This window comes from Odocoileus virginianus, chromosome 7 (assembly GCF_023699985.2).
Source record: "Odocoileus virginianus isolate 20LAN1187 ecotype Illinois chromosome 7, Ovbor_1.2, whole genome shotgun sequence".
In the NCBI taxonomy this organism is placed as follows: domain Eukaryota; kingdom Metazoa; phylum Chordata; class Mammalia; order Artiodactyla; family Cervidae; genus Odocoileus; species Odocoileus virginianus.
The window spans coordinates 62,298,559-62,324,636 of NC_069680.1; the positions used below are offsets into that span (position 1 = coordinate 62,298,559).

Sequence of the window (26,078 nt, forward strand, 5' to 3'; positions counted from 1 at the left end):
CCCTTCTCCAGGAAATGACACTTCAATTTTCCTTTGGGAACTATATGTCACCTACCCTTAATTCATGTCCTTTTAAACTGTATCTCCCTCCATCCTACTCCACAGTGGGAAGAAGATCCAATTCTGAACACCCAAGGCATTCCATCTGTCTGGTCACAGAGATTATCTCTAGGATGGGCAATGACCCAAGTAAGGCCACAGAGTAGTTTGCTATTGTAACAGAATTCCATTAGAATCAGAAAAAGGGAAGTCTTCTCTCTTCTGGAGTTTCTGAGGTTGTAGGATGTAAGCCCAGTACTATCAATGCCATCTTTCCCAGGGAGTCTGACCCCAAGCTCAACTTTTCCACACTGATGCCCAACCCAAAGCAAGAGGAAGTAGTGGTTACCTGTTGGCATGGGAAAAGATAAATTAGGATTTCAAGTTTCAGTGTTGTATTTCTTATAATGTTTCTATTTTTCAAAAATAAACACATATAGTAAGAAATATAAAATATTTAAAAATAGTACCCTGGTGTTTTCTGGTGTTTTCTTCTCAACTATTCTGAGACAGCAAACTTACTGTCTTAAAAAGCATTAGTAATTTTCTCAGAATTTACTTAAGTGAGTAAAAATCTACTTAAAAAGAATCAACTTTTTCCCTTAGCATAAAATCAAGCTATTTTCCTTTCTGGTGGGGGCGGGGGGGGGGGGGGAATTGTGAGTAAACTTTTTAAAAAGTTAGTTCTCTTTTAAAGGAAATATTAAAAAAAATTATACTCAAGGGACTTCCCTGGCAGTCCAGTGGTTAAGACTCCATGCTTCCAATGTAAGGGGCGAGGGTTCCATCCCTGGCTAGGGACCTAAGATCCCACATGCCGCAGGATGTGCCCAAACGAAACACTCTACTCCATGTGGAAAAAAATTGGTAAACATTTAGCAAGTGTTGCAGTCATTGTAAAAATTGGTCAAGAGGGGAAAAGTGGCCAAATTAGGTGTAATAACTTTTGTCAATTACTCAGTCCTATATTTCTGAATAATATAAAATCTGAAGAGTCAATTAAGTCAGTTATTATTTTACATAATACTGCATTATAGGATAAATTACACACCATTGTTAAACACAGGAAAGTCAGTCTCAAGAGTCACCTCTTGGGAATGCAAAGTCTATGCAACATAGTAAACGTTCTCTAGATTATAAACGAAGATAGCAATACACTCTTTTGTTCTCTTGCTCATATTAGTTTCTGTCATTTTCCTTTTCTCCCCAGGTACCCAACCAACACCTGAATCTTTACTTTTTGTTAGCATTACTTGTGTCTTATAACCTTCAATAAGGTCACTGAGGTCTTCCTATGTGGTTCAGCGGTAAAGAATCCGCCAGCAATGCAGGAGACACAGGTTAGACACCTGGGTCTGGAAGATCCCCTGGAGAAGAAAATGGCAACTCCCTCCAGTAATCTTGCCTGGAAAATCCTATGGACAAAAGAGCCTGGTGAGCTACAGTCCCTGGGGTCTCAAAGAGTCCACACAACTGAGCTACTAAAAGGACACAGAGCAGCTGGAAGCCAGAGCCACGTTCTCACAAACAAGTGAGTGAGTTCTAAAAAGTTTTTAGGATGAGGCAATATTTAAGAAGCTCAATACCTTAGGCAACGCCAAGAAGATAATGGGACGGTCAACATGTCTCAAGATGCTGACATTTTATTAATTTGTCATATCGTTCAAACCTAAACTCTCCAACAGCTATCAACCCCAAGCTGTTTCATTCCTTTCTCCTGCTAGATAGATCACGTGCACCTGTGACTCAAAGGAATATTTTACCTAAATAAAATAAAGGTAAACAAAGGTATACCCAAGAAACTGCCCCCAAATTCAGACACATCTACTTATAAAACAGAAAGTAAATATGTCTTTCCAAGTACCACAAAGAGAATAAATTATTTTACTCTAGTCCTAACTATAAAATGGTTATTCTACATATACTTGCAAATATCCACAATACTTTTTTTTTTTTAGACATCTGAAAGAGAAGATAAAGAAACCATATTACTACACAGGTAGGAACTTAAAAAATAGTTCGGTTTAAACTCTTCTTCCAACATTTTTACACTGAGTCAATAACGCCCGGCTCATTCTCAAAACATCGTATCGTGGGCCAGGATAGGATAGTGAGAAGGAAATTTGAGAGAGAATGGGTAAGACACTGGGAAAATAAAAACTGAACGGTCCAGGAAACCTGTACTTTGTTCTGTCTCTTCAGGTCCCCCATTTATAGTTCCACTTTTTTCATTTCAGTGATTAAAACTTCCCCTCATCAGAGACCTAGCTATAAACTCCCCACCCACTTCCAACCACATCCCCAGATGCCCAAGATGGTCCCTGGTCGCCTGTGAGAAGAGGGACGTCGGCGCTCAAGTGAACCCTGCCGCTGGGAACTCGGAAGTAGAAGTTCTCCCGGGACAGGCAGAAGGGACTGGGTGAAGTGAAGAAAAGCTGAGGAAGCGAAGCAGGCAGGACTAAGGACTGGTCTCAAGCCCCAGTCTGGACACAACAGCGGGAGACAGCTGTCCCGCTCGACCAGAGAAGTCGCCTGACCCCAGAGCAGACAAACGGCTGGCCCCAGAGGTCTGGTGTCTAAAGCTGTTTCGCATCCCCCTTCCTTTCGTCTTCCCTGAAAGGCTCTGTCCTCAAACCTTCACAGTCCCAGGACTCACCCGTCCACGCCTGAGCTGCAGCTGGTTCTCCGTCAAAGCCGCCCACCTCTGAAAACCATAGAGACGAAGAAACAGCCAAGACAAGCCTCCACTTCCACCACCCACTCTCACGTGACTCTCCTAGCCGCTGGGCCTTTCGGGATCGTGGTGAAATACGTGTGGGAGGAGCACGGAGGAAAAGGGGTGGGGAGAGGCCCAGAAGCAACCCGCCCCGCCCGGACCCCGCCCCGGCCTCGGGCCCCGCCCTAGCCTCGGCTCCGCCCCCCTCAGTATTTAGGAGCGAAGGTAGGCTGTCACCGAGACGCTCTCTGGTTTTTTCTCTGCGCATTGTACCTCTATCGCCCTCACTCCCCGACACACAAGGAGTATAGGAATCTGTTAAAAAAGAGATTTATTGTGCCTGTTTCCGCCTTGTTGGTACCCTTTTTCGTGTTGGCTAAGCAAAAAGGAGTCAGTGAAAAAAGAATTGGACCACAGTAAGTTGGAAATTGTTATTTTCGAGCTGCATTTAGATTTAGGTGTCTGATAAAATTTTCCTATTTCCTGGTTTTGAAGTTTTTTTTTCAACTTAAGAAACCTCCTCACCGCTTCCTTTACTCTTAGATTTTTTTAAGTGTTCTCTTTGCAAACTAATGTTATTGAAGAGTTTCATCACTAATCTACTAGTAGCATGATGTTCCTATCAGAATTGAGGATGGAGAGGGGTCCCCTCTTCTGCTGTGGAAACAGAATGACAGTATTTTGATTATGATGTGAGAGAAGTTTTAAAGAAAAGTTTCTTCAAAAATTTCCTTAAAGCTGTAGAAAAAGTTACAACAAATAGAACTATTAATATCATTGAACTGGGTGAAGTAAGTAGAACAACTATTTTCTGCATTTCTTCTCAGAGGACTGTCCCTCCGCGCTACCGTAAGAACGACAAATTATTGTGTTCACAGCACTGCGCTCTCACTTTACAGGCAACCCAATGTTTGTTTACAACCATCCTGCTGATGAAAACTTTTTATTCATTGGCAGGCTAAGACCCCGAGGTAATGAGCAAATGCTAGAGCTGGCACAGACCTAATCTAAAGATCACCAAGGACGTCTTAAGCAGTTTTCTTCAATCTGCTGTGCTCTGGATCTGCTTGCCACAGGAGTTAGGAATTTTGGCTGATTTGCTTCTTAGCTATCAAAATGCCTTTTCTGTATTTCTTTCTATTTAGAGCCTATTATCTGTTAAATGAAAGAATCTAATAAAGACATCCTTCCCCGTTTACTAGTAGGCACTTAGCATGGTATCCTTCTCAGGCAGCCCATCCATTCAGGCTGAAGATGGGCATTTCAAGTTGTGTCATAGGTTACTATCAAAAAACACTTTGGAGGCTCATGGAATCTTAACTGGTAGCTCGGTCAAGTGTTTCTCAGAATAAGAAGAAAGTTTTTTACATAAATGTTGGCCAAAGATCAATTATTAAGAATTGGTAAAATTCAATCCTGGTTTTAGTCAAAATTTGTCTAGGGACTTCCTTGGCTGTCCAATGGTTAAGACTCCCAGCTTCCAGTCTTCCTGCGGGAGCGAGGGTCATTCCCTAGTAGGGGAACTAGGATTCAACGTGCCATGTGGCCCAGCCAGGAAAAAAAAAAAAAAGTCTAAATTTGTCTATATAAAACTAAATGACCTGTTCAGCTAATTATTAAGTGTCATGTAAAAACATAAGTCACTGATCTTAAACTTTTTAGTTTCAGGACCCCTTTACACTCTTAAAAATTATTGAGAACTCCAACAACTTTTATGTGTTATAGCTATAAATACTTGTCATGTTTTAGAAATTAAAACTTGAAAATTTTAATTCTTTAGTCATTGAAAAAGAGCACATTGTATGTTGGTATAAATAGATATTTTAAAATAACTATATATATTTTAGTGCATCATGGTTTTACATTTTTGTTAATTTTTTAATGTGTGGTTTGTAGAAATAAGATCATTCTCATATCTTTTCTTCTTTAATCTGTTTCCATGTGTGTGTCTGTACACACTTAGTCGATCAGTCGTGTCTGACTCTTTGCAACCCCATGGGCTGTAGCCTGCCAGACTCCACTGTCCATGGGGATTCTCCAGACAAGAATACTGGAGTGGGTTGCCATGCCCTCTTCCAGGGGATCTTCCCAACCCAGGGATGGAACCCAGGTCTCCCGCATTGCAGGTGGATTCTTTACCACCTGAGCTACCAGTGAAGCCTAATCTGTTTCCATGTCAGTCATCAAATAGCCACTGGAAAGCTCCACTGTACACTCTGAGAATGAAAGTGATAAAGCCAAATACAGCTTATTATTATTTGGAAAAAACTCTTGCCCTCACAGATCACTAGAAAGGGCTCAGGGAACCCCCGGGAGTCCATGAACCATACTTTGAGAAGTCTGGTTTAAGCCATACAAATGTCAGCTAATTTAAAAAACAAACAACAACAAAAAACCTATCATCAAGCAGAACATTTAGTGGAAAGAGGGACAATACAGAAGAGACAATACAGACAATTTACAAACTAGACCAGACTTATAAATGTGAGTACTCTTTCTCCATTTTCAGGAGCACAGATTAAGTTATTGAAATTCAGGGTCATAACTGAACACAGCTGTATTCTGCATTAGAAACTGGTACACCAATCCAATAATGTCTTTCTACCTGCCTGCTATCCAAGGTGGTTCCTATCACATGATATATAATACCACTAAAATAGGTTTATAGTCACTGCACAAATTAATATTAAGGCTCAAATAAAGTTTGAAGTTAAAATTCTTTTCGTAAATATATATTGAATGTCTGCAACATGCAAGGTTCATAATAGGTGCTGGGCTTATAAAATTTTACAAGCACAGTTCCTGTCCTTGGGCAACTTATATATATATAATAAGACTTAAACCCTGGTATAAATATATTTTTGCCACATTCAGTGGTTCCCAAATGAGTTTGGTGATCAACTGTCTCAGAATTATTTGGGGAAATTTTAAAAATACATATTCCTGGCTTAAGAGATATGATGTTAAAGTGAATCAGGATGACGCTCAAGAATTTGGATTTTTTTAAAGTGACCCAAGTGTTTCCATATAATCATGGGTCTGGAAATGAATACAAAGTACTTGCACAAAAAATGGACTTGGTCTTTGTCCCTAGTACTGTGCTCAGTCTTGTTTGACTCTTTTGCAACCCTCTGGACTGTAGTCTGCCAGGCTTCTCTGTCCATGGGATTTTCCGGGCAAGAATACTGGAGTGGGTTGCCAGGCCCTCCTCCAGGGGATCTTCCCTATCCAAGGATGGAACCCGTGTCTCTATGTCTCCTGCCTTGGCAGGTGGATTCTTTACCACTGAGCCACCTGGAAAGCCTGTCGCTAGTAATGTGACACATAAAATATGATCTCTTTATTTCATCTTCAATATTTCAAAAGTGTATTATCATTTGAAGACCTTGTTATCAAGAGACAGAGTAAATATTTTTCATTCAGTTAAAATAGAAATTGACATACTTATTTCAAACATTGTATAGTTTGTCTGCCTTTATCACATAAAAATAATAATGTGAGATGTTACCATAGCAGTTTGCATCACATGACACCACTGTAAGAAGCAAAACATCTTTTGCAACAAGAATCTGATGACAAAGTGTTGTTTTATAGAGCTTCGATTAAATTCCTTTAAAATGAATTCAGTGAAATGCCCCATGTTCCATTATACTTATCTTTAGGATTCCACAGATTAGCTTATAGTATTTCAAAACCTATATAGTTTTTCTTCATAGTTTTCTTTTGAGGATATGTTATGTTTGAGGAGCTATTGGGAGACTTATGATCCATAGTTTCTGTTGCAGTCAGTGTTCTTTGCCAGTATTGTAGCCAGAATTATATTGGAGTAAATAAGACAAAATTTTAAAAACAAGCTTAATATTTCCTTCTTTCTTACCACAAAGAGGGAGAAAAGAAATAGCTAACTCGGCCATAAATATGATTTTAAAAAGTTGATATATATATTTCTCTTAAATCTTATGATTAACTTCAAAATTAAAGACTCCCTGCACAGATCTTGATTTCTAAATATTTTCCCCCATGAAAAGGAATCAAAGCTTCTTGAACAAATGGCTGATTTCAGGGCTATCACAGGAAGGTACAAGATGATCTGGAACATCCTGTTGTGTCAGAAATAAGTGCTCAAAAAATAAATGGGGGCATGTCAATAGCAGCCTGCTTGAAGGGCCTCTCATTGGGCAAATGTGGGATAACTAGAGTATCAAAATAAGAACAGTAATGAATTATGATCCACTGAATAAAATCAGAATTTATTCATGTATTTATTCATGTATTCTAATGAGAGAAAGAGAGGGGAAAAGGAAGAGCTGTTATCCACAGAGCTTTCCCACTGATAGATGGTGCAGTTGGAAAATCATCATTTTGCAGCTATCATAGAAAAGATTGGTTTGGAAAACATCACCAATGGATTCTAAACCTAGGGGGAAAGTTTGATGAGAAGCAGTATTTTTTTCAAATCTTCAAAGTATTTCTTCATGGATTGTCAATTTTTTTAGAAGTATAATAGAGTGGGGCAGGCCCAACCCTTAGCATGTGGCCGTCGTTGGACACCATTACCACACAACCCATTACCAGGCAATGGTTACCCCAAAACCGCTGACACAGGGTGGTTAGAGTGGTGGTTACAGGTCCTATTCAATCACTGATCGGCACCACGGGGGACTGCTCCCTCAAGTGAGCAACTGTTAGTAGTGCTGCTCAGCCGTTGGTTGCCACTACAATGGGCCTCTCCCCCAAGGACCAACTGTCAGTAAGTGACCGGTAGTGGCCCATTCAGCTAATGGTCAGTGGAATGGCAGTTATCAGGCCAAGAATGAGGTTAAGAGTGGATCCTGGCCTTCTCACTGGGACTCTCAGGCTCACCTGGCCTCTGGCCAGTGGGTAAGCTGCAGGGCCCAGGGAACAGGCTAAGGGGATGTGTCCTGCAGAGCTCCCCAGCCCTCGCCAAGGCTGCCCACTGGGCCAGGCCCAGGCCTTGAGGCAGCAGTTAACCTCTCCCCAATCCTGCCTCTGTGAAGTAATGGCATTGTCTGTCTGCCTGGGGTATAGTCTGTGGGTTCTGCCTCTGCCGTGTGGGCAGCCTGAGGAGGCTGAGGGCCAGCTGAGTCCTAAATGCCTGGCTCCCCAGTGATAACAGCCACCAACTGAGAGCTGCCCCTTCTTAGCCAGGACCTGACCTCAGGGGGTGACAGTTTGTGCCTCAGGATCTGGCCCTTTCTTGTCAGAACAGAGAATAACGTTTGTTTGGTGATGCATGCTAAGTCGCTTCAGTTGTGTCCAGCTCTTTGCGACCCCATGGACTGTAACCCTCCAGGCTCCTCTTTCCATAGGATTTCCTGGGCAAGAATACTGGAGTGGGTTCCTATTGCCTTCCTCCAGGGGATCTTCCCGACCCAGGGATCAAACCTGCATCTCTTATGTCTCCTGCATTGGCAAGCGGGTTCTTTACCACTAGCACCACCTGTTTGGTGCAGGTTTACAGAAACATCAGTACCTGACCATGACTGGACACCAAGAACACGGGATCTGACACCAAGAAATTTGCAACAACTAACCACGCCCCTTCCCCATTTTTCCTAGAAAAGAGCTTTCCTGCGAGTTTTGGGGGAGTTTGGGGTTTTTAAGGTATGAGCCACTCATCTCTTTCCATGGCTTTCAATAAACCTTTCTGTGTTCCAAACACCGACATTTTGGTTTTGTTTGGCCTCACTGTGCACCAGGCATATTGACTTGTGTTTAGGTAACAGAAAGGGGAAAAGTAACTATACAGTGGAAAAACTAGGCAACACTTTAATCAGTGACCGTATGCCTCCAGGTGAGATACTCTAAGAAGGACATAATGTCACATGAATCTAATTGTGAGGAAATGTCAACCAAACCCATATTAAAGAACATTCTCTTAAATAACTGTCATGAAAGAACTCCCTCCCAGAAAAAAATGTTGAGGAACTATTTAGTAAAAGGGACTAAAGAGACTTGATGTGACTTCCCTGGTTAAGAACTCCCCTGCCAATACAGGAGATGTAAAGAGATGTGGGTTCAATCCCTGGGTCACGAAGATCTCTGAAGGAGAGCATGGCAACCAACTCCAGTATTCTTGCCTAGAGAATCCCTTGGACAGAAGAGCCTGGTGGGCTACAGTCCTTAGTGTTGAGAAGAGTCAGACACAATTGAAGTGACTTAGCATGCAAACACAAGGAGACTTAACAACTAAAGTCAACACATGATCTAAACTGGAACTTGTACCAGAGCAGGGGAAATACTATTAAAGATTAATTGAAACAGTTGACAAAGTTGGAATATGGACCACAGATTAGAAGTAGCTCCCACATTTGATAATTGTGTGTTGATTATATAAAATAAGTTATTTTTCATAGTAAAAAAACACACTGAGGTATGAAGAGATAAGGAAGCATAATGCATGCAATCTATTCTCAAATGGTTCAAAAAATAAATCAAAATATCTACAGACAGAATGCAAATGTGGCAAAAAAAGTTGTTGAACTTGAATAATATTCAGAAATTCTCTGTCCTATTCTTGCAATTTTCTATAAGTTAAAAAAAAAAAAAACTTTAAGGGTTCTCCACTTTGTCTCTCTTAGGCTTCATCCCAAAATGGGCTAGAATGGGTTCATTCATCATGAATCTTTGTTTAGTTATTTTATTTCTACTATTATTACTAGTCAGGTGGTAGTTATCTTTTATAATTTTAGTTAATTATATACTATCAAAAGAAGGAAAGCAACTGACTTGATGAAAGGCAAAAAGCAATTCCCTCTTTAAAAAAATTTTGAATGATATATTTTTAATTGAGCCCAACATATCCAAAATATCACTTCAACAATTAACTGATGTAAAATATTATTAACGAGATATCTTAGGTTTTTATGTTGGATAACAATCTACAAAATCAATGTGTATTTTATATTTACAGCACATCTCAATTTGGACTTTTTTTTTTTTGCCTCACTGCTTGGCCTGTGGGAATCTTAGTTCCCTGACCAAAGATTGAACCCCAGGTCATGGCACTAAAAGTGTCAAGTTCTAACCAATAGACTGCTAGGGAATTCCCCATGGATTTTTTTAAAAGTTGAAGTATAGTTGACTTACAATGTTGTTTTAGTTTCAGGTGTACAGCAAAGTGATTCAGTTATACATACAGATATATATTCTTTTTTTCAGATTTTTATCCATTATAGATTATTACAAAATATTGAGTATAACTTCCTGTGCTATATAGTTGGTTCTTCTTGTTTATCTATTTTGTATATAGTAGTGTGTGTTATGTTAATCCCAAACTCCTAATTTATCCCTCCCCCCTTCCCCACACATCTCAATTTGGATTGGCCACATTTCAAGAGTTAAGTAGCCACATGTGGTTAAATGACAGTATTTGACAGCACAATGCTAGGGAAAAAGACAAATGTAGTCAAGGGGACTTGCAAAATGCCATAGTAAATGCAGTGACAGAGATTATGTTCAGGATCACTCAACCACCGAAGTTTAGACTTGAGCCTCCAGTGACCTTCCAACTCCAGACCTGTTCCTTCTGTCACACATGAGAGACTTTGTCCGCTTCAGACAATGGCCCCATGGCTGGTCTCAGCCAATCTCATTATATGCAAAACAAACTTCATCATCTTACTTCAAATACCTCCTCCTGCTCTCTCATTTGATATTTCAGTCGATAGTACCATTATCTATCTGTTCACACAAGTCATCTTCATTATATCTTTGGGCAAATGAGCACTTTATCTAGAAGATAATTTAAAATCAAATGCTTATCAAAAAATGCACCCTCTTCTCCACCCCAACTAACTGAGTTTCTTCAGGCCACTTTTGTCTCTTTCATGAGTTACTATAAGAATTCCACCCCCCAATTTTATTGAGATATAATTGACATACATCATTGTATAAGTTTAAGGTGTGCAGCATAATGGTTTGATACAGATAAAGTAAAAAGCCAAAAAAAGAAAAATTTTCTTAAAAATATGAACCTCTTCATGAATTTTCATGGCATCTTTATGGAGAGCCATGGTAATCTCTGTATCATTCCATTTTAAGACAGGGAATACAGAAAAATAGGTTGAAGAGCATGACCTTTGCTTTTCCCAAGCTCGATACAATATGATTTCTCAACGAGTACCTTTAAGGACTAGATATTTCTAACGCTGGGCTTCCCTGGTGGCTTACTGGTAAAGATCTCACCTGGCAGTGCAGGAAACGTGGGTTCAATCCCTGGTCAGTAAGATCCCCTGGAGATGGCAGTGAGAACCCACTCCAGTATTCTTGCCTGGGAAATCCCATGAATAGGAGGAGCCTGGTGGGCTACAGTCCATGGGATCGAAGAGCTGGACACTCCTTAGCGACTAAACAACAACAGCAATCTTTAATGTTAAGAGCAAGTCAGAGGGTCCCCGGAAGTTCAGACCTAGATACATCTTCTGGCACAGCGACATCCCAGCCCCTCTAAAACAATTCCTAATCCCAGTTGCAGGAACTTTTTATATTTTCAACTAAAGTTTGATTCTACATATTTTAAGAAATTAACTGAGACAACTGTTTAGATGAATTAAGTTTAAACAAGGTGGGAAATTAGCACACATTCCAGTCTTCCTAAAATTATTTTAGAAAATTAATTTTTCTACTTCTTATAAGCATCATCAAGTTTCCTCTAAATGATTGTCAAGTTGGAGGGTTTTTTCCTTTTTTCTAATTCTAATTTTCTAATTCTAATTCTAATTTCTAATTTTCTAAATTCAAATTTGAATTTTTTTTGATGGATGGGAGCCACTCCAACTCTTTATTTTGCCCATGGCTAGGCTCACAGGGTGTCACCAACTTCCACAAAGGGCCATGTGGGAGGGTCCTGAGGACCAGCCTTGCCTGGAGGGCCTCTGCTCCCAGACACAGGACTGGAAAAGGTCCAGACCTGAGAGCAACCCCAGCCCTCACCCCCCAGCTGGGTGTCTCATAATTCTTAAACATTACTTTCTAATTACAAATGTATGCATGCCCTCAAATTCAAGCAGTTGAAAAATGTATGAGATAAAATGCATGCCTTACTTTTTATCTCATACACTTCTCAATTGTTTGAATTGTTCTCAACTTGAAAGTGTTCTCAATTCAATTGTTTGAATTCAATTGTTTGAATTGAGAAGTGGGTTCTCAATACACAATGGGTTGTCTCTAATGTTACCCACAAAGATAACAACTTTTATGATTTTGTGTCCTTCTAGACTTTTTTCCATGCTTCTGTCAATGTATCTATCTGTATGTGTATACAATGTTTTAAAAATTGGTAATCATTTTGCACAATTTGTCCTTTTATTTCTTATTTAACACATAGATCTTTTTTAAATTTAATTTTTAGGGACTTCCCTGGCAGTCTGGTGGTTAAGACTCCACACTTCCACTTCAGAGAGTGTAGGTTCAATTCCTAGTCAGGGTATTAGGATTCCACATGCTAAATGTCAGGGCTACAAAAATTCTTTTTAATTTAATTGTTAGTTTATCAAAGCTGTGCATATATAGTTTTTTTTTTACAAGTAGTGTAACAGTCAAATAATTTAACTAGCAAAAAATTGCTTCTAATCATTATGTAACACATTCACATGGCTTAAAATTCAGAAAGTACAATGGTATACAACATGAATATTCCCCTTCTACCTGTCCCTGAGATACCCAAATCTACTCATGGGCAACAAATGACATTGGTTTTTATACTTCCTTTATTCATATACAGATACATGCACACACGCGCGCGCACACACACACACACACAGAAGATCTTTTTATATCATTATATAAAGGGATTCCTCGATTTGATATAGCTATGTCATATTACATTGTATAGTTCAGTTCAGTTCAGTCGCTCAGTTCTGTCCGACTCTTTGTGACCCCATGAACCGCAGCATGCCAGGCCTCCCTGTCCATCACCAACTCCTGGAGTTTACTCAAACTCTTGTCCATTGAGTCACTGATGCCATCCAACCATCTCGTCCTCTGTTGTTCCCCTTCTCCTCCTGCCCCCAATCCCTCCCAGCATCAGAGTCTTTTCAAATGAGTCAACTCTTCGCATGAGATGGCCAAAGTATTGGAATTTCAGCTTCAGCATCAGTCCTTCCAGTGAACGCCCAGGACTGATCTCCTTTAGGATGGACTGGTTGGATCTCCTTGCAGTCCAAGGGACTCTCAAGAGTCTTCTCCAACACCACAGTTCAAAAGCATCAATTCTTTGGCACTCAGCTTTCTTCAGAGTCCAACTCTCAATCCATACATGACCACTGGAAAAACCATAGCCTTGACTAGATGGGCCTTTGTTGGCAAAGTAATGTCTGCTTTTTAATATGCTATCTAGGTTGGTCATAACTTTCCTTCCAAGGAGTAAGCATCTTTTAATTTCATGGCTGCAATCACCATCTGCAGTGATTTTAGAGCCCAGAAAAATAAAGTCAGCCAGTTTCCACTGTTTCCCCATCTATTTCCCATGAAGTGATGGGACCAGATGCCATGATCTTAGTTTCCTGAATGTTGAGCTTTAAGCCAACTTTTTCACTCTCCTCTTTCACTTTCATCAAGAGGCTCTTTAGTTCCTCTTCACTTTCTGCCATAAGGGTGGTGTCATCTGCATATCTGAGGTTATTGATATTTCTTCCTGCAATCTTGATTCCAGATTGTGCTTCATCCAGCCCAGCATTTCTCATGATGTACTCTGCATATAAGTTAAATAAGCAGGGTGACAATATGCAGCCTTGACGTACTCCTTTTCCTATTTGGAACCAGTCTGTTGTTCCATGTTCAGTAATAACTGTTGCTTCCTGATCTGCATACAGGTTTCTCAAGAGGTAGGTCAGATCTTCCGGTATTCCCATCTCTTTAAGAATTTTCCACAGTTTGTCGTGATCCACACAGTCAAAGGCTTTGGCATAGTCGATAAAGCAGAAATAGATGTTTTTCTGGAACTCTCTTGCTTTTTCGATGATCCAGCAGATGTTGGCAATTTGATCTCTGGTTCCTCTGTCTTTTCTAAAACCAGCTTGAACATCTGGAAATTCACGGTTCATGTATTGCTGAAGCCTGGCTTGGAGAATTTTGAGCATTACTTTACTAGCATGTGAGATGAGAGCAATTGTGTGGTAGTTTGAGCATTCTTTGGCATTGCCTTTCTTTGGGATTGGAATGAAAACTGACCTTTTCCAGTCCTGTGGCCACTGCTGAGTTTTCCAAATTTGCTGGCATATTGAGTGCAGCACTTTCACAGCATCATCTTTCAGGATTTGAAATAGCTCCCCAGGTCGGTAGGTGCCCAGTATGCTACTGGAGATCAGTGGAGAAATAACTCCAGAAAGAATGAAGGGATGGAGCCAAAGCAAAGACAATACCCAGTTGTGTATGTGACTGGTGATGGAAGCAAGGCCCGATATTGTAAAGAGCCATATTGCATAGGAACCTGGAATGTTAGGTCCATGAATCAAGGCAAATTGGAAGTGGTCAAACAGGAGATGACAAGAGTGAACGTTGACATTCTAGGAATCAGCAAGCTAAAATGGACTGGAATGGGTGAATTTAACTCAGATGACCATTATATCTACTACTGTGGTCAGGAATCCCTTAGAAGAAATGGAGTAGCCATCATGGTCAACAAAAGAGCCTGAAATGCAGTACCTGGATGCAATCTCAAAAACAACAGAATGATTTCTGTTCATTTCCAAGGCAAACTATTCAATATCATGGTAATCCAAGCCTATGCCCCAACCAGTAACACTGAAGAAGCTGAAGTTGAATGGTTCTATGAAGACCTATAAGACCTTTTAGAACTAACACCCAAAAAAGATGTCCTTTTCATTATAGGGGACTGGAATGCAAAAGTAGGAAGTCAAGCAACATCTGGAGTAACAGGCAAATTTGGCCTTGGAGTACAGAATGAAGGCTAATAGAGTTTTGCCAAGAGAATGCACTGGTCATAGCAAACACTCTCTTCCAACAACACAAGAGAAGACTCTACACATGGACATCACCAGATGGTCAACACCGAAATCAGGTTGATTATATTCTTTGCAGTCAAAGATGGAGAAGCTCTATACAGTCAGCAAAAACAAGACTGGGAGCAGACTGGGCTCAGATCATGAACTCCTTGTTGTCAAATTCAGACTTAAATTGAAGAAAATAGGGAAAACCACTAGACCATTCAGGTATGACCTAAATCAAATCCCTTATGACTATACGGTGGAAGTGAGAAATAGATTTAAGGGACTAGATCTGATAGAGTGCCTGATGAACTATGGATGGAGGTTCATGGCATTGTACAGGAGACAGGGATCAAGACCATCCCCATGGAAAAGAAATGCAAAAAAGCAAAATGGCTGCCTGAGGAGGCCTTACAAATAGCTGTGAAAAGAAGAGAAGCAAACAGCAGAGGAAAAAGGGAAAGATATACTCATCTGAATGAAAAGTTCCAAAGAATAGCAAGGAGAGATAAGAAAGCCTTCCTCAGCGATCAATGCAAAGAAATAGAGGAAAACAACAGAATGGGTAAGACTAGAGATCTCTTCAAGAAAATTAGAGATACCAAGGGAACATTTCATGCAGATGGACTCGATAAAGGACAGAAATGGTATGGACCTAACAGAAGCAGAAGATATTAAGAAGAGGTGGCAAGAATATACAGAAGGACTGTACAAAAAAGATCTTCACCACCCAGATAATCACGATGGTGTGATAACTCACCTAGAGCCAGACATCCTGGAATGGGAAGTCAACTGGGCCTTAGAAAACATCACTACAAACAAAGCTGGTGGAGGTGATGGAATTACATTGTATAGACATGCCTTTATTTCATCAGTCACCTCTATCCATGGGATTCTCCAGGCAAGAATACTGGAGTGGGTTGCCCTCCTTCAGGGATATTCCTGACCCAGAGATTGAACACATGTCTCATTATGTCTCCTCCTTGGCAGGCGAGTTCCTTACCAGTAGCGCCACTTGGGGAGCCCAGTGCTGTCTTGGTATAGTTTTAATTTTCCTATCTTTTTTTTTTTTTTTGAAGGAAGTCAAACTTCTTTTTGTCCTTTTCTTTCTTTGAAGTGTCTGTTTCTATCCTTTGCACATTTTCCTACTGGGCTAATTTTTAAAAAGTAATTTGTAGGAATTCTTAATGTTAAAGATTAACATTTAACATTGCAGGCAGATTCTTTACTGTCTGAGTCACCAGGAAGCCAGACTTTATCCTTTTAAAATATAAGCCAGTCATTTCACTTCCTCAATGGATCTCCATTTCCCTCAGAGAGAAAACAGGTATTACAGTGATCAGCAGGGCTGTGCAAGACTCATCTCCCGTCTTGTACCTCTCTGACTTCATTTCCTACTGCTGCTCCAGCATCCCTCCCTCTCATGTTTCTCCACCCTCACTAGAAGTTCCCTCTGCCTACAAAGTTCTGCCAGATAGCCACATTATGAATTCCCTGATTCCAGTCCTTTTCAGGATTGAATTCTTGGGTCTTACCGAAGTATCACTTCACAGTGAGGCTTATCCTCATAATCCTATTTTAAATTGTTATACACACCCTACACCCCTCCCCAACTAGAACAATTTTAATTTTCCTTACCCTGCTTTACATTTTCTTTTTAAAATAACATTTACTACCTTCTAATTGCACTTCCTGGTGGGCTCAGATGGTAAAAAATCTGCCTGCAATGCGGGAGACCTGTGTTCAGTCCCTGGGTTGGGAAGATCTCCTGGAGGAGGGGGATGGCAACCCACTCCAATATTCTTGCCTGGAAGATCCCTATGGACAGAGGAGCCTGGCAGAGTACAGTCCATGGGGTCGCAAAGAGTCAGACACAACTGAGCGACTAAGCACAGCACATCCTTTTAATATAGAAGAATGTTTATTATCTTACTGTCTGTGCTAGAATGAAAGCTCCAAGAGAATAGTGTTTTTGACTCAAAGTGAATATTCAATAAATATTTATTGTAAATTAATCTTTTTCCTTTGTATGTTTCAACTCATCAGAAAAGCTATTTTTGTGCATCTTGGATCCACCTGTCTCAACCGTTTGTTTTGTTTGTATCTGTCATTCATGAACTTGCCTTCATTATCAATTTGAGAATCCCCTTCACCTCTCACTTATGGTAAATCTCCTGGTACCAGTATCCTTGTTGTCTTTCTTGTTTTTCTCCCTCTTTTTCATGAGCATTTCCTCTTGCTTAGTTTATTTTTTCTTTTTGATGACAGCTTTCTAAGAAAGAATGCAAAGTTTCTGAGATTTTATATGTCTAAAATTGTCTTTCATCTGGCTGTAGGCTTAACTGATAGTATGACCAGGTATAGAACTCTAGATTAGGAACAATTTTTCTTGAAAAGTTTTGAGACATTTCACCACTCTCTTCCAGCTTCCAGTGTTGGTCTCAAGAAGTGCAGTGAAATTTTAATTCTTGATCTTTTACACATGTTTTCTCTCTGAAAGTTCTTAGATCTTCTCTTTTTTCCCCAGGGCATGATGTATCATGTTGTGTGTATTTTTCATATTTAATCTGCTGGCCACTCAGTAGGTCCTTTATCAGGGGACTTGTGTCCTTTAGTTCTAGGCCCTTGATTTGCTTCTTTGATAATTTCCTCCTGTCTGGTTTCCCTGTTCTAGAATTTCTTCAGAGGTGGTATCGGTTTTCAAAAAGCACTCAGTAGATTGGTGTCTAGATTGCTATTTACTAGACATAATTTGCATGATAGTACAGAAAGGGAAATGAAAGAAACAACAGAATCCAAGATTTAATAATACATGAAGTCCTCATCAAGAGACAAAATCAGTATGCTATCACTTTCTAAGAATAGCTGAGCTAAGGTTGTCTCTTGTGCCAAACAAGGAGTCATCACCACTTTTAAGGCTCTCCAGATATCCTAAAAGCTAGAACAGTATCTAGCACATTGTGGGAAATTGGTAAATATTTACTGAATGAATAGATGTACTTCACAAGTATTTGCACTTAAGTACATTCATTAGATAATAGAAAATAAACACTTGCACACACACCTCAAGCAGCATATTCTGGGGAGTTCCTAATTTTTATCTCTTAAAACATTTAAAATAATGAGATCTGGTATTTGCATTTTTTGTCACATCTACTTCTCTATCAACTTGGAGTCACAATTCATATTCACTCTGGAGTAAAGGGAGCTATTTTGCTATAATACATAAGTATCATTTTTGATATTTCAAAATTTTAATATCATTTTGATGTTTGACATTGACTGTCAACAATTTAGTATAAAGCTTTTTTATTAAGTGCTGGATATATTCCAAGGTGATGGGCTTAAAAGTAAGCCAACCAAATATTATACTGTTTCTTTTTTCCCAAATCAAACTTCCTTTCATTTTTCTTTTTTTTTTTCCTTTCATTTTTCTTGATGAATATCATAGGATTTTTTTCCCGAAGCCAAGTGACTATTTATTCTTTTAGGAAATCAAGACAAATAATCTCAAGGACTCTGCATCTTGCCCAGCATGGTATAGAATGGTATTTGTGACACTAGGTAGGTGAATTCGGTCCAGTATCAGTTGGCTTTTAGGATGCCCAGGATTTGCTGTTTACAGTTTTGTTTGCTTTGCACTATGAAAAAACACACCAAAGCTATAGTATTACTGGTGGTAGGTGGAAAAAACATGAATAAACCAGGAAGTAAGGTTGATCTTTTCCTTTGTTACCTTTTATTTTTACTTCTGCTTATATGCCTTACTCAACAGCATGTAGAAACACAGGTCCTTAATATCTCATACCCACCCATAAGAGCTAAGAACAAGTGAGAGAGTAGAATTTGAATTGAGAATTGAGAAGAATTCTGTTGTACATAATCACACCATCCCAAAACTAAAGAATAGCACTTAAATAGTGGATAGATATGCCTTCTGAGGTCAAATCCAGGAGATTGCTAATTAAGACCTTAAAAAAAAGTTCAATGATTTACATGTAAATTTGCATTAACACTAAGTTAAATTATGTATTCTAATCTTAAGTAATCTATTGATCTATATAGTTTTCCAAGAAATTGTTTGTACTTGCTATAAACAGTTGTAAGGTTAACCCAGGAGGCTAAATTCTTAGGTAAAGTGTATCGATTTGAATCTTTGAAGAAGCGGACACCAAGATGAGATCTGATGTGTAAGGGATTTATTGGAGGGAATGCTTATGAAAGACAAAAGGGAAAGGAGAAGGGGCATACAGGGAGAATGAGGCAGGTCTAACACCTGTGACAGGAGAGAAAGAAGGAAGGATTGATGGAAAGAACCTCAAACCATAGAGCAATTCTGAGAAAATCTCACCCAGGCCAGTGGGGAAATCCCTGAGCTGAAGTTACCAGTTAAAGGAATCCTGCTTTGTGGAGGAATGGAATGGAATGTTCTTATATCTTTCTGCCATTGACTGGGAATAGCCTAAGGGATTCCCTGGTGGCTCAGATGGTAAAGAATCTGCCTACAATGTGGGAGACCTCCGTTTGCTCCCTGGGCTGGGAAGATCCCCTGGAGAAGGAAATGGCAACCCACTCCAGTATTCTTGCCTGGAGAATCCCCATGGACAGAGAAGCCTGGTGGGCTACAGTCCATGGTGTCACAAATGGTCGGACACGACTGAGCGACTAAGCACACACAGCACAGCCTAAGGGAAGCATGGCCTGACCCAAAAGCATTAGAGTAAAAAATGTATCAGTGGTCAATCAGCTGTGCTCCCTGCAGCAGTGTCTCTTAAAGGAAATCTGAGTGGGCACTCCCATGACTACCACAGTCTACCTCTTATTCTGCACAAATCCATTTCTTTGTGTTTGTTTGGGAAATAGATTCGCCGTGGTTCCTGTGGGCTTCTTTTCCCATGGGGAAACCTAGAAGTGGAATATTAGTAGGACTAAGCTACAGTCTCCCAAAACTGCAATTAGTCTCAGGCTGTCATTTAGCTCCTTCACTACCCATTCTAAGTTTCTTGTGCCCTCAGCTATTACCTCCTCAGGTCGTTACCATTAATTGGGTGAGTGTATTGTATTCAACTGAGTATCAGTCTCAGTTTTAGGAACATATATGTTCATGAGGTGGAAAATGTGAAAAGTTCCTTTAATTAACTAGCCAAGGACCCTGTCTTACATGACTTTAAAAATTTGAATCATGTCCTCTTAATTTCTAATCAATTGTGGTATTGATATTTGTGAACAAAATAAAGTAGATAATGAATCATGGAGCATGTGAAGAGGCCACCTTTTTATTGGAAATACTTTGTGGTTCATTATTAGGGTTTTTTTTTTCCAGTGGCTCTAATATTACCTAACATATTTTATTATTAGAAAATTTATCCACACAGATAGATTATATTTGGTAGAAGTGAAACAAATGACATGCCATACCTTTGTATTTAAAGGGGTTATATTCTTTTATATTGTTATTATTGATTCTCTTTAATAGGTCTGTATGTTTAAATTACTGAATTCCCTTAGGCCACTTTCTTTAATTCTCTGGGTTTCAGTTCCTCAGCTATAATCTATTATGGAATTTGTCACTACGTCATGAAAATTAATTAGGAATAGTATTTATTATAACTAAGTTTTAAAATATCTGTGAGGACTAATTGTTAATACCTATTAAGTTCCTGGAATTTTTTGGCTCAAAACAAATGTAATCATTTTCATTTTATGCAGCATAACTATTATCCTTTCAGCATGTTTTTGTTCAGTCTTCATAAATGGCATATATTAGACGAACATGAAAGCCACAGATTTTGACTAGCAGTATAAAACATTTTCTTTGGACTTTTGTGCAAATAATTTAAGAGTTAAAAGTAATTGGAATTTCTCACACATATCACATGGGTATATTAGAATCATTAACATTTAGAACCATTATAGATTATGCAAGATAAACTGTTTAGTATTTCAGAAATAACCAAATACCTGAGAAGGGGAACTTCTCCTTTATAGGAGAATTCTAGCTAATACTTACAGAAAAAAGTTAAAGAATTTTATATTATGCAACTCCTAATGAAATAATGGACCTAGGCAATGATAACCAATAGATGCTAAAACCACTAAAAGGAAGGTTGAGTGGACAACTTTATAATGGATCTATCTACCTGAAAACACTTGAGTCTACTAGTCAAAATTAAACATGATTAAAAGTAAGACAGAAACTCCCCTGGTGGTATAGTGGCTTTGAGTCTCTGTTCCCAGTGCAGGAAGCATAGATTCAATCCCTGGTCAGGGAGCTAGATCACATATGCTGCCGTTGAGACCCAGCACAGCCAAATAAATAAAATGTTTAAAAAGTTCTTGAAAAAATAAATTAAGAGAGCCTTGGTATCAGGTTGGGATCCTAGAACAGAAAAAGGGCATTTGGTGAAAACTATGAAATTTCAATGTTACTGAACAAACTTTGGATCTACTGGCCTACCATGCAGCAAAGTCAACTTACTGACATCAGGTTGTGGTGAAGGAAAATACAGGGTTATTTGCAGGGTGCCAAGCAAGGAGAAGGAGCTGCTAATGTGCAATAGACCTGAACTCCCAAATGGGTTTCAGGGAAGAATTTTTAAAAACAACATTTGGGGTGAGGATTGCAGCTCATGGACTTCCTTCTGATTGGTTGGTGTGAGGTAACAGGGTGATGTTCTGGGAATCTTAATCATCATCCTTCTGTTTCCAGCCAGTGTGGGGTCTTTGTGTTTGTGGTCAGCATGTAGTCATCACCCTCCACCTGTGTGGAAGTCTTAGTTCCTGCAGAATAACTCAAAGATATGCATAGATTGTTATGTGTATCTCTTGAGGAAGAGCTAAGACTCTGTTCTATTGCTGAACTATTGCTGAAGCCAACTTTCTTAACTGCTTTTCCTTCATCCTTTCTCTAGTAACTGCTTGAGTCTTCTCTTTGAAACTCAGGGAAGGCCTAGGAGACTAAAACCATTGTTGACAAACAACAAACAGGGACATGGAAGGGCTTCAGTGCCTGAGAGATAATATGAACTTTAGTTAATAATAAGGTATCAATATTAGTTTATTAATTGTAACAAATGTACCATACTAGCACAAGATATTAGTAATGGGAAAGCTGTGGGAATGGAGATAAGGTAAATACAGGAACTCTACTATTTGCTCAGTTTTTCTATAGATCTAAAATTTTTCTAAAAATAACATATGGTAATATAAACAATTAGATAAGCAAATATTATGTTCCTCCTGATGTAAGGAAATAGGAAGTACAAAGAACCACTTACAAAGTATTCCTGACAAAAGGATCAGACCTGGAATCTAATCAAGCATCTAGATGAAATTACTAGTTTATTGGAAATGTGATGGATAGATGGCTATATTAAATAATACCACAAGGATACAATCAACCAAATCCAAAATGGGGGATTTTTACAAAAGACCTCATTTCATAAATAAATAAATAAATGGTATTAAAAAAATGGAAGAGAAGAAACTGTAATAGACTTAAGAGATGTGTCAACCAAGTGTAATATGTTGATTTTGAATCCTGTTTTGATGAAATCAACTGTGAAAAGGTATTTGGGGAAATTTGGACATGGATGAGGGATTAAATAATATTGAGAAATTACTTTTGATTTGTTAGGTGTGATAATAACATTGTGGGTTTTTTGAAGTTTTTATCTGAGAGATAAACATCTGAAATATTTCAATTTAATATGAAAAAGTGGAAATTTTTCATGTTTTTCAAAATGGAAAAGTATACAATTAGATCCCTACTTTACAGTATACACAAAAGTAAATCCCAATTAAAGACCAATTAGATTAACTTTTAAGTAAAACTTGCATATTGCAAAAGTTATTATAAACCTCATGAAAAGACAAGCCATTTCTGTGCAGGTACCCTATAAAAAACTGAGCACATGTGTATTGAGGCATTTCTTATAATAGCAAAATTTGAAAAAATCTAATATCTACTAATAGAAGAATGCAGTCAGTGTGATTTATTCATTCTGTAGAAATCTATACCACATAAATATAAAAACATAGATAAATCTCTAAAATATGATGTGTAAAAAAAGTAAATTTCAAAAGGTAAGATGAAATATTATGCCAGTATTGTTTAAAGTTTAAAAACACATAACACTATGTTATTAATGGACACATATAAGGCAGAAGTATAAAAGCAAACATGGAAAGAATACATTGTGAAGATGGTCATTATCATGAGAAAAAAGAGAGATGAAAAGGCTGGGTTTTAACTTATCTAGAGCTTTTTGATGATTTAAGAAAAAAAACTGAAGCAAATAAAGTGAAATCTGCCTGGTGATTTCTATTTTGTGTATGTTTGCTGTATTTCGTAATGTAGAAAGTTGGAAGAAATGGCTGAAGTAAAATGAAAGGACACATGGTCAAATATTTTGCCATAAATTTGATTGATAACCTTAACCAGATGACTCTGAAATATGATCCAGAATCATAAAGTGTCTAGAATAATTCTTATGGAATGGAGTTCCTCACCTATCTTTTTTTTCCAGGATGGCATCTCAATTCAAATGACTTTGGATTCATGGGGATGGGCCTAGTATTAGAATCATTATGTGTTATTATGCATTCCTTTCTCAATTCAATATTACTAAATGCTCACTCGGTCCAAAATACTATACTTAGGTTCCAACCTCTTCAAAACCTAATTTCTTTCTAAGCTAGATGATAGCAACCAGTATTGACTCTAGATGGTGAACTAAATGGGTGTGAATCTTACTCTACAAACTTGGATGCACAAGATATAAAATATTAGTTTTTAAAAATTAAACCTATAGCCCCATTTGAAAGCTGATAGATTGGTGCAAAAGTAAGTGCAGTTTTTGCATTGTTGAAATTTGCTGTTTGATATTAAAATACTTTCTAATTAAATGTGGTTATGTTATACAGCATTTTAATGCTCATTTTTTGCTTTATGTTTTTTCTAATGACATTGCTTGCTGTTAATTTTATATTTATTTTAGACTAGAGAAATGATGTTAGACACAAAGCAAATTTGAGTAATTTTGTAATTTGAGTTCAAATGGGTCATAAAGCAGTGGAGGCAACTTACAACATCAACAATGCATTTGACCCAGCAACTGCTAATGCATGTACAGTGCAGTGATGGTTCAAGAAGTTTTGCGAAGGAGATGGGAGCCTTGAAGGTGAGGAGTGCAGTGGCCGGCCATTGGAAGTTGACAACAACCAATTGAGAGCCATCATCAAAGCTGATCCTCTTACAACTACACAAGAAGTTGCCGAATAAGTTGACATTGACCATTCTATGGTTGTTGGGCATTTGAAGCAGATTGAAAAGGTGAAAAAAGCTCAGTAAGGGGATGCCTTGTGAGATGACCACAAATCAAAAGAAATGTCGTTTTGAAGTGTCATCTTCTCTTATTCTACACAACAACAAGCCATTTTTCAGATTGTGACTTGCGATGAAAAGCGGATTTTATTTTATTTATTTATTTTTTTGAAAAGTGGATTTTAAACAACAACCAGCGATGACCAGTTCAATGGTTAGACCTTGAAGAAGCCCCAAAGCACTTCCCAAAGCCAAACTTGCACCCAAGAAAAGGTCAGGGTCACTATTTTGTGGTCTGCTGCCCATCTGATCCACTACAGCTTTCTGAATCCCAGTGAAACCATTTCATCTGAGAAGGATGTTCAGCAAATCTATGAGATGCATGGAAAACTGCAATGCCTGTAGCCGACATTGGTCAACAGAAAGGGCCCAACTCTTCTCCATGATAATGCCCAACCATACATTTCACAACCAGTGCTTCAAAAGTTGAATGAATTGGGCTACGAAGTTTTGTGCCATCCACCATATTCACCTGACCTCTCACCAACTGATTACCACTTCTTCAAGCCATCTTGACAACTCTTTGCAGGGAAGATGCTTCCACAACCAGCAGGATGCTGCAAATGCTTTCCTAGAGTTGGTGAATAGTAAAGTACAAGAATAAACAAACTTATTTCTCATTGGCAAAAATGTGTTGTTTGTAATGGTTCCTGTTTTTATTATTAAAGATGTGTTTGAGCCTAGTTATAATGATTTAAAATTCATTATCCCAAACTGTAATTATGTTTGCACCAACCTAATATTATCTCAATAACCGCCTTGATAATTCACCTCTTATTGACTGTCTTCCTTCTCCTGTCTTACTTCCCCATTGCCTTACTCTCTTAAATAAACTCCTTACATTTGAGTCTTCTTTGGTATGCTCGGAGGAACCCGAACAGAGGTAATTAAGCATTAGGGCATCCCTACCTCACCTCAACCTCTTTGTTCACAAATGTAAGAGTTATTTAATAACGATGAACTCAACTCACCTATTTTTCAGCATAGTAAGCTTCCTTTACTGGCAATTAATTGTACTGAAATTTTAATGACATATTTTCAAGAATGCACCTTGTATAAATGCATGTCATAACATACACCAAGAAGATGTTACAGTACTGATTCATGGGTCACAGGTAGTCATGGAACTATGATACATTTTATGATTGTATCATAACTCACTAGGCTTGAGCTTCCATCTAAATGCTCAGGAAATCTATTTGCTGGACAGCCAGGATACCAGTCAAAATGTATCAGAAAAGAATTTCATAAAAATAAAAGAAATGACACATGTTAGGAACTCTGCACACCTTACATAATAGAGGGTTCTCCTCCCAATCCAATGAACGGTGTGGCTCTCTTCCAATGCTTTTTTTTTTCCCTCCAGGTTGGCTTCTCAATCTTGGGATTCATGGGGATGGGCCTAGTATTAGTATATTATATTTCATTTTACATTTCTCTCTCAATCTAATAGAAAATTACTAGTGGTTACTATGCACAAACTAATTTGCTAGTGTTCCAGCCTCTTCAAAACTTTCTAAGCTAAAGCATTTAGTTAGCAACATTAACTATATACAGATTGTGAATCCAACCCTTGCTTGTCCTATTTCTCCACAAGCACATTAATTATTTCTCTTCCAAGGGACTACTTCTTGATTGTTGTCTAGCAAATCACCTCTTTTTCGCCTCTGGCTTACCATCATTATGCCCTAGGTAGGTAAAGTCTGGTTTAGTCTCTCAATGAGGAGTAATGAACACAACTCCATAGCCTAGATAAGGCTTTATTCTGAGTAGCAATTAAAGTATAGCCACATCCCTTAGGAAGCTGCCTTCCTGTCTCCTGAATTAATTTAGGGGTGGGAAATTGGAACACAAAATACTTGCTCTAGTTAAGTCACATTAAAAAAATAGTACTTTGGTGTGTTTTAATTTTTTAATTATAAAAATGATGTATGCACATGACTAAAAATTTTTAAACAGTACTGTAAGG

The 26,078-nt window shown here is 38.5% G+C and overlaps 1 protein-coding gene and 1 long non-coding RNA gene across 2 annotated transcripts in view; one reads left to right on the forward strand and one right to left on the reverse strand.

Moving 5' to 3' along the window:
* The window catches only part of MICU1 (mitochondrial calcium uptake 1), a 224,997-nt gene extending 222,194 nt beyond the window's left edge, over positions 1–2,803 (reverse strand). The window contains exon 1 of the mRNA XM_020896445.2: positions 2,696–2,803. The gene's annotated coding sequence lies outside the window, so the exon portion shown is untranslated. The remainder of the gene's footprint in view (positions 1–2,695) is intronic.
* A 101-nt stretch (positions 2,804–2,904) lies between these two features.
* Positions 2,905–24,739, forward strand: LOC139036062 (uncharacterized). Its single transcript, XR_011488782.1, has 2 exons — positions 2,905–3,171; positions 23,724–24,739. It is a non-coding gene; the product is annotated as an uncharacterized lncRNA (long non-coding RNA).
* The last annotated feature ends 1,339 nt before the right edge of the window (positions 24,740–26,078 follow it).